Source organism: Macadamia integrifolia, unplaced genomic scaffold (assembly GCF_013358625.1).
Source record: "Macadamia integrifolia cultivar HAES 741 unplaced genomic scaffold, SCU_Mint_v3 scaffold_245A, whole genome shotgun sequence".
Classification (NCBI taxonomy): Eukaryota; Viridiplantae; Streptophyta; class Magnoliopsida; order Proteales; family Proteaceae; genus Macadamia; species Macadamia integrifolia.
This window is the reverse complement of record NW_024870655.1, coordinates 19,317-25,972: the sequence shown is the minus strand read 5'-3', so window position 1 is coordinate 25,972 and position 6,656 is coordinate 19,317. Positions and strand designations below refer to the sequence as shown.

At 34.8% G+C, this 6,656-nt stretch overlaps 1 long non-coding RNA gene across 1 annotated transcript; it reads left to right on the top strand.

Moving 5' to 3' along the window:
- The first annotated feature begins 299 nt into the window (after nucleotides 1–299).
- Nucleotides 300–1,048, top strand: LOC122071512. Its single transcript, XR_006138196.1, has 2 exons — nucleotides 300–649; nucleotides 785–1,048. It is a non-coding gene; the product is annotated as an uncharacterized LOC122071512 (long non-coding RNA).
- Nucleotides 1,049–6,656: the final 5,608 nt, after the last annotated feature.

Sequence of the window (6,656 nt, the reverse complement as noted above, 5' to 3'; positions counted from 1 at the left end):
GAGACACATGAAGCTGCCTCCAAAAAGAATTGTCTATTGCACAAGCAAACATGATCCAAGTCCACACAAAGAGACTGGGGTTGGTGGGGACCAATGGGAAGGTATTCTTAGTCAACAAGCCGCCCCTCACCCAACTCTTCAAACCTCTAGACTTTCAAAAGTTCCGATCCTAAATAGTAAAATCAGAACGTTTCTTCTATTCAGATTGAGAGAGAGAGAGAGAGAGAGAGAAAGAGAGGAAGCTACCCTTTTTATTTATAATTAAGGACAAATTCCGCGTTGCTTCAACCCCACTCGGCCACTCTCACGCAACTTCTCAGAATTTCAATCCAACCCCCAACAAATATACATATATACATCCACTCATTGACTTTAATCTTCAAACTCATCTCTCTCTCTCTCCCTCTCTGAGTTTCTTTGGGTCTCTCATTGATTCATCTTACCCTCCTGTGTAATCGGAGAGAAAATCTTCTTCGTTCCCCCTTTTATTTTTCTTCCATTCTTTTGTTTGTGAAAATGAATCCAGCAAGAGCGGCGCTCATGGGTTCGCCAATTGTCTGGTCTGTGTTCTTGATGCTTCTGCAACTCACCAATGGACAGGGCATCGCCCCTTCTTCTGAGACTACTGCTCCAGGACCCTCCAGCAATGGTAATTTTTACTCTTTTTCTCATTAATTCCATCTCCTACTTCCTATACTAAGAAAGAAAAATTCATTCTTGATCTTAATTATCAATTTTTAGAAACAGAACTGAGTTTGGATTTGGTTTTGGGATGTGGATGCAGGGGAGACGATTGATCAAGGGATTGCTTACATACTTATGCTATTGGCCCTGGCTCTCACTTACATCTTTCACTGATTTTTTTTTTTTTTTCCTTTTTAAATTTTGAGTCTTGAAGTTTTGATCGATTGGAATTGGATTCTGTATTGGGATTTCTTTTCTGCTCTCATCCAGTCTTTGTAGGAGAGGAATTCTGAATTCCATTAACATATATTCTTTTACATGTAAAGAGATTCATTTTATATGTCATGAATTTTTATTTGGATCATATTCAGCAAAGCTTCTTCATTTGTTTGATCCATTTTCTTTCTCTTTTAATACTAAATCAAATCATTCATTAATGGTGAGGTCACATTAGAACCCACTTGATGAACTGGAATCAACTTGATCACACAAGTAGTGCCTATTTCAATATAGTCCCCTCAATATATTTCTTTATCAATTGGAGATGTCAACAAAGGTGGGCGATGTTGAGATCCCTTTTACATATTAATTATATATCATATTTTTTTTTTTGGTAAAGATTATATGTCATTCAATACATTAAGAAAAACAATGTATCCAATACATGGGGTTCCCGCTGTGAGGTTTGGGGAGCATGATAATGTGGACAGCTTTATCCAAACTCCCACTTTACTGAGGCTGTTTTATGTACATCATTCAATATACATGAATATTAATGATTAATTAATATATAAGCTCCATGAACCATATTTAATATTTCATAGTCCACCACAGGCCATAAATTCCTAGCCCAAACCCATTCTTAGTATCCATTTTCTTAAACCCAAAATCTAAAATACTACCAGAGTTTACATCAATGATGTTTTTAGGGGGGAGGGGTGTCAATTGGTCGGGCATGTTCTATTTTGATCAAGCATAATTGATCCCCGCCAATTTAAACGTGTATCAACGGATACTAGATCATATATCATCCTAGATCGGACAGTTTTGCCCTAAAACCACTGATATCATACATTTATTTTTACATTTTTGCCCTTATTTGTACCATGTTAGTGACCTTTATCGATGACTGTCAATATCGATATGGGCGATCGGAGACCAATACATTAAACGATGGGAAGCTATTACTGCCTTCACATCACTCTATCCTTTGATAGTTTCTAGCTCCACCTTTTCATCCTTTTGAGAGAGAGAGAGAGAGAGATCTCCTTTCTTAGCTAGCTTGTGAAATTGAGAAATACTCATGGTAGGATGTAATGGTAGGATGTAGATCTCTCTCCTTTCTTAGCTAGCTTAGGGCTTTTTGGGTATATTTCTCTTCCTTCTTAACCTATGGTTTTTGGTTTTCACTTATTGGGTATGTATCCCTTCATATCCTGATTAGGTTGCCGTTCGTATTTTAAAACACAAATGTTTTGATTTTTCCTTTTATCTATTCGAGGAGTAGCAGCAGCAATGAAGACGATAATAAATACAGAAGTCGCGACTAATAAGGTAGAGATCATCAAAACACCAAACCATCCAATGTAAGGACAAATAGCATAGTAGGATGTGTAATTGCTTTCTGCTTCTAAACTTGGTTGCTTTATTTCTCATATGTGTCCTTTTCTTTTGGTTATTAGAGAAGAGCTAGTTTTCATCCAATATCATGATTAAACAAGAGTTGCATGACATAATCACATCACCCGTGGTGTGGGAATTTTTTCTCCTACTCTTGGTGAAGGAAAACTTTTGCCGTTAGAAATAGAACATTAGGGAAGGGGGACATGGAGCTTCTGTGGCTCTTCGTACTAACATTCTTCTCCTAGATTTTATATTGGAACTGAACTTTTTTGGGCATGTTTCATGGAATGCTGAATTTTTAGAAGTTGGGTTTTAAAATAAGATTACAATTTGATTTGGAATCGACATAATAAGTTAACTTGATTGGAATAGATTAGGGTTGTTTTTTTATTCTACATATATTGAATTTGATCGAGTCCAAATTCCTATCGATTCTTATTGAGTTTGATCAATTTTGAGGCAATTTGCAACGGCTAAATTGTAATATTGCAATATGTTGGTTATAGGTTCAAAACTTGGAAACAATCTTTTCTGCAAAGCCAGGGGGTATGGCTACATACATTTGCCCTTCCCAAACCCTATAGTAACGGGAGCCTTGTGCACTGGGTTGCTCATTTTTTTTTTTTTTTTTTTTTAAATTGAAATCAATGGAGATTGATTTTGTACCTATTACAAGTAAGGATGTCAAACGAAGCTCATCTGTGTAATCGGGATGATTCCTTTACTGTTCCAAGGGGATCATTGCACTCATTAAACTGTCTCAAAACTAGGATCCGATCTTGTTTAATAATTCCTATCAAAAAAAAAAAAAATTCTTGTTTAATGGTGGGACAGTCAGTTCCTCACCGGTTAAGGGCATTCAAAATCTCAAACAGTCAAATAAGTTCAAAATAATTTATGAAAGCAATATTTAGCCTAAATTTATATCTCAAATTTCTAAATCCACAATTATCTATCATTATATAAGTAAGGGAATGGAGAAAAGAACGGTTAACAGTTGCATCCTCCACACCCAGAAACAAGATTGTCCATGGAAAGATACCCCTACCCCTTTAGTTGGATGCTTGTGCATGCATTTCCATTGGTCTAGACACTGATATAGAGGCCACTTAACCAAGTAGCATTCATTCTCCATAAGTAATAAAATTTACATTGTAAGTACAAAACCTTTAGTCGTTCTTTGTAACTACAATATAACCCTAGTATAAGTTATAATTATTAAGTATGAGAGTGTTGAATCACATCTATTGGTATCTTAGAAAATCTAGTCAAGTATATTTTTTAGCTACAAACTAACCTGTTGCAGCAAGAAATCGTCATAGGTTGCTTTCATGTCCAACACAAAGGAACAAACATAAGAGAGTTTGTGACAGGTTGATCCAGCGGGGGACTCTTTGATACATAAGTCAGACCTCTTAGGAAAAAGATAATTAAAATAAGAAAGGAAAAAAGACCAGTCATCTAGAAAGAGGTTTACCTGGGTATTTATAACTGAGGATGATAGTCATGGATTAAAATCGTCTGAGGTTTACCTCACTGCCGCTCTTTGCTGGATCTCATTTTGCTAGGTGTCCTGGTTTGGTAACTTCCTTCTTGGTCATTGCTGTTCCAAATGGGGTGGATTTGAAATGGAATAACATAATAAGATCTAGTCTTATACAAAACTCCTAAGTCTGATCTAACCCACATCTAGGGGTGCCAGAACCTAGCCTGAACCGATAATACCGACTGACAAAACCCAGACTGAACCAAACCGATCCTTATTGGATTGGTTTTGGACAAAGGTATGTTGGGACCGGATGAAAATCAGTCCAAATCGAACCGACCAATAACCAAACCGAATGAAACCAATAAAAAAATAAATGATTATGAGATTGTAAATGGGTGAATTAAAACTATCCATTTTTTACAATATTAGTGAGAATATTGTTTATTGTAAGGGGAATTGTTACAAATCATTGAATATTATGTTATGAATAGAGAAATTGATTAGTAAATTGTAATAATACTTCCATTGATTTCCTTGTTCACTATACAAAACTAGTTGGATAGTTAAATGAATGATTGGATAATAGGATTCAATTTGTGGTTTCAATATTAGTTATCTTCTTAGTAATTTGTTATCCATTGGTTTGAATATTAATTATCTTTCCCTTACAAATGATAAACCATGATTTGATCATAAATTTAAAGTGTTTTTTTCGTCAAATCTTGTCACTATAATTAATGAATATAAGATTTTATTATTGTTCAAGCCCAATAATAAACCAGTAGTAACCCAATACTGAAAAACTGAAATAAACCGAATCCAAATCGGATCAAAATTGAAACTGACCGAAAACCAATATTCCTTAATAGATTGGTTTTGATCTTCCTCATTCTTAAACCAAAACCGATTCAATCGAACCAAAATTAAACCAAACCGACCGATTGACACCCCTAACCCACATCCATGTTTGATCTACATTCTCAAAAGTCTGATACACATGTCAATGTTGTTCTTACAACAAGATTGTTCCTAAATAAAGGGAGGGGCTACTGCGGAGGCGGAGGGGTTTGGAGGTCAGTAAAAGTGGAGGTCTTACCTAATTAAACAAACCTTCAAACAAATAGACATTTTCAAAAGAAAACTCATAAGAGGTCGTACATGATTGAAGATTTTTTATGTCTTTTGGTTGCACCTGGTTGAATATTAGAACTCAAAACTAGGGATGAAATCAAAATCAAATGAGACAATGAGACAACTCATATTATACTTAGATGGTTAAGGTTTTTGAAGTGTCAAACGTGAAGTTTCGGGCGGTTTGAATTGAAAACGAACCATAAACATAATTTCAATCAATTTTGATCCCGTTTGTTATAGGTTCATAAAATAAATAAAGCTTACCAGTTTGGTTTGATTTCAGTTGTTTTCAATTTCAATAGGTCTATCAGGGAATTTAGTTGGTCAGGCTCAGGTTCAATAAGGGTTCGACCCGGTTTGGTGTGGGAATGGAGAAATTGATACCAAACCAATAGAGAATATTTTTATCCTTTAGTTATTGGGTCAGTTTACTATACAAATTTATACAAAATTAAGGGGGAAGACTGGTTTTTATGAATTTATAGCTGATATCGGTTTGGTTTTGAGTTCGATTCAAGTTCGTTCGATTTGGGGTCTTATTACCTCAAATTGAAACCGCCTAGAATAAGTGGCTAGGGTATCAAATATTTTTTGAAAATGAGTTTGAAACATAGACCTTCACAACTTTTTTCTCCTCAACAGCTTCGGCTTGAAGAGCCTGCACGTAGGAGATGAGGTCATGGGATTGAACCCTGTCATATTTGGGTGTGAGTGGGATAGAATTGTGGGTGTGTGTAAATCCGGAGGAATAGGTGGTCATTGAACCCTGATTATATTTGACTCTTTATTTATTGTGAGTATCTACCCCACATGATCTATGTTAATAATTTATATATAGGGAAAGGAAGTCATATAGACAGTCACACAAGGGTGCACGAAATTACCATTCCATCTTATTAAAACAAAAGATTCTATTTATAAAAAACGCAAACTTAACGTAAACTTTGATTAGACAAAAAATTAACTACAACATACAACTGTTATTATTCAACTTTTACTAATTATCTTAAATATATTTTAGTACATTACATAATAATAATAATAATTTATATAAGAGTTAATTTGAATTTATATCCACATTAGCTTATGAATAGTCTAATAATTCTTGAATTAATGTAATAGCCAAATACTTTATTTTTTATTAGAATTAAGTAGAATTTATATTAAAAAATCCCTTACTATTAATTATAGAAAGAGTTGTCTTATCATATCTTGATAAAAAAATATATAAAATTAGGCTTAAATGAGGCTCGGATTCAGGTTAACATGAAGGTCACAATAGGGTTAACATCAATGCCAAAAACTAAGGTCAGGCTGGATCAAAACAAGTGTCAAAAGTCAAGGTAAAAGATCATAGTCAAGTTCAAGGGGTCCAAAGATATCAACCCTTATTTGTCTTGACCTTGGCTTATGACCAAAAACTTCAGAGTTGAAAGCTGGCCTTCAAGAGCAAAATTTTCGAATCAATCCTTGTTTAGGATCAAGGCAAGCCAAGGCAATTTTAGGCCGTCCAAACTTCAAACTTACAACTTGCACCCCTATATGACCCTCCCCGCATCTTGTAACGCTGGTTGAAAAAAAAAAAGAAAAAAAAGACACTACACCCTCTCCTTATATGTTTCAAGTATTATACTTAGACCCCTGTAAAATTTGAAATTACCACCGTATCTTATGCTTATGCTGTTAACTTTGGTAGAAGTTCATGTTTGACTCATTTAGACCCTTT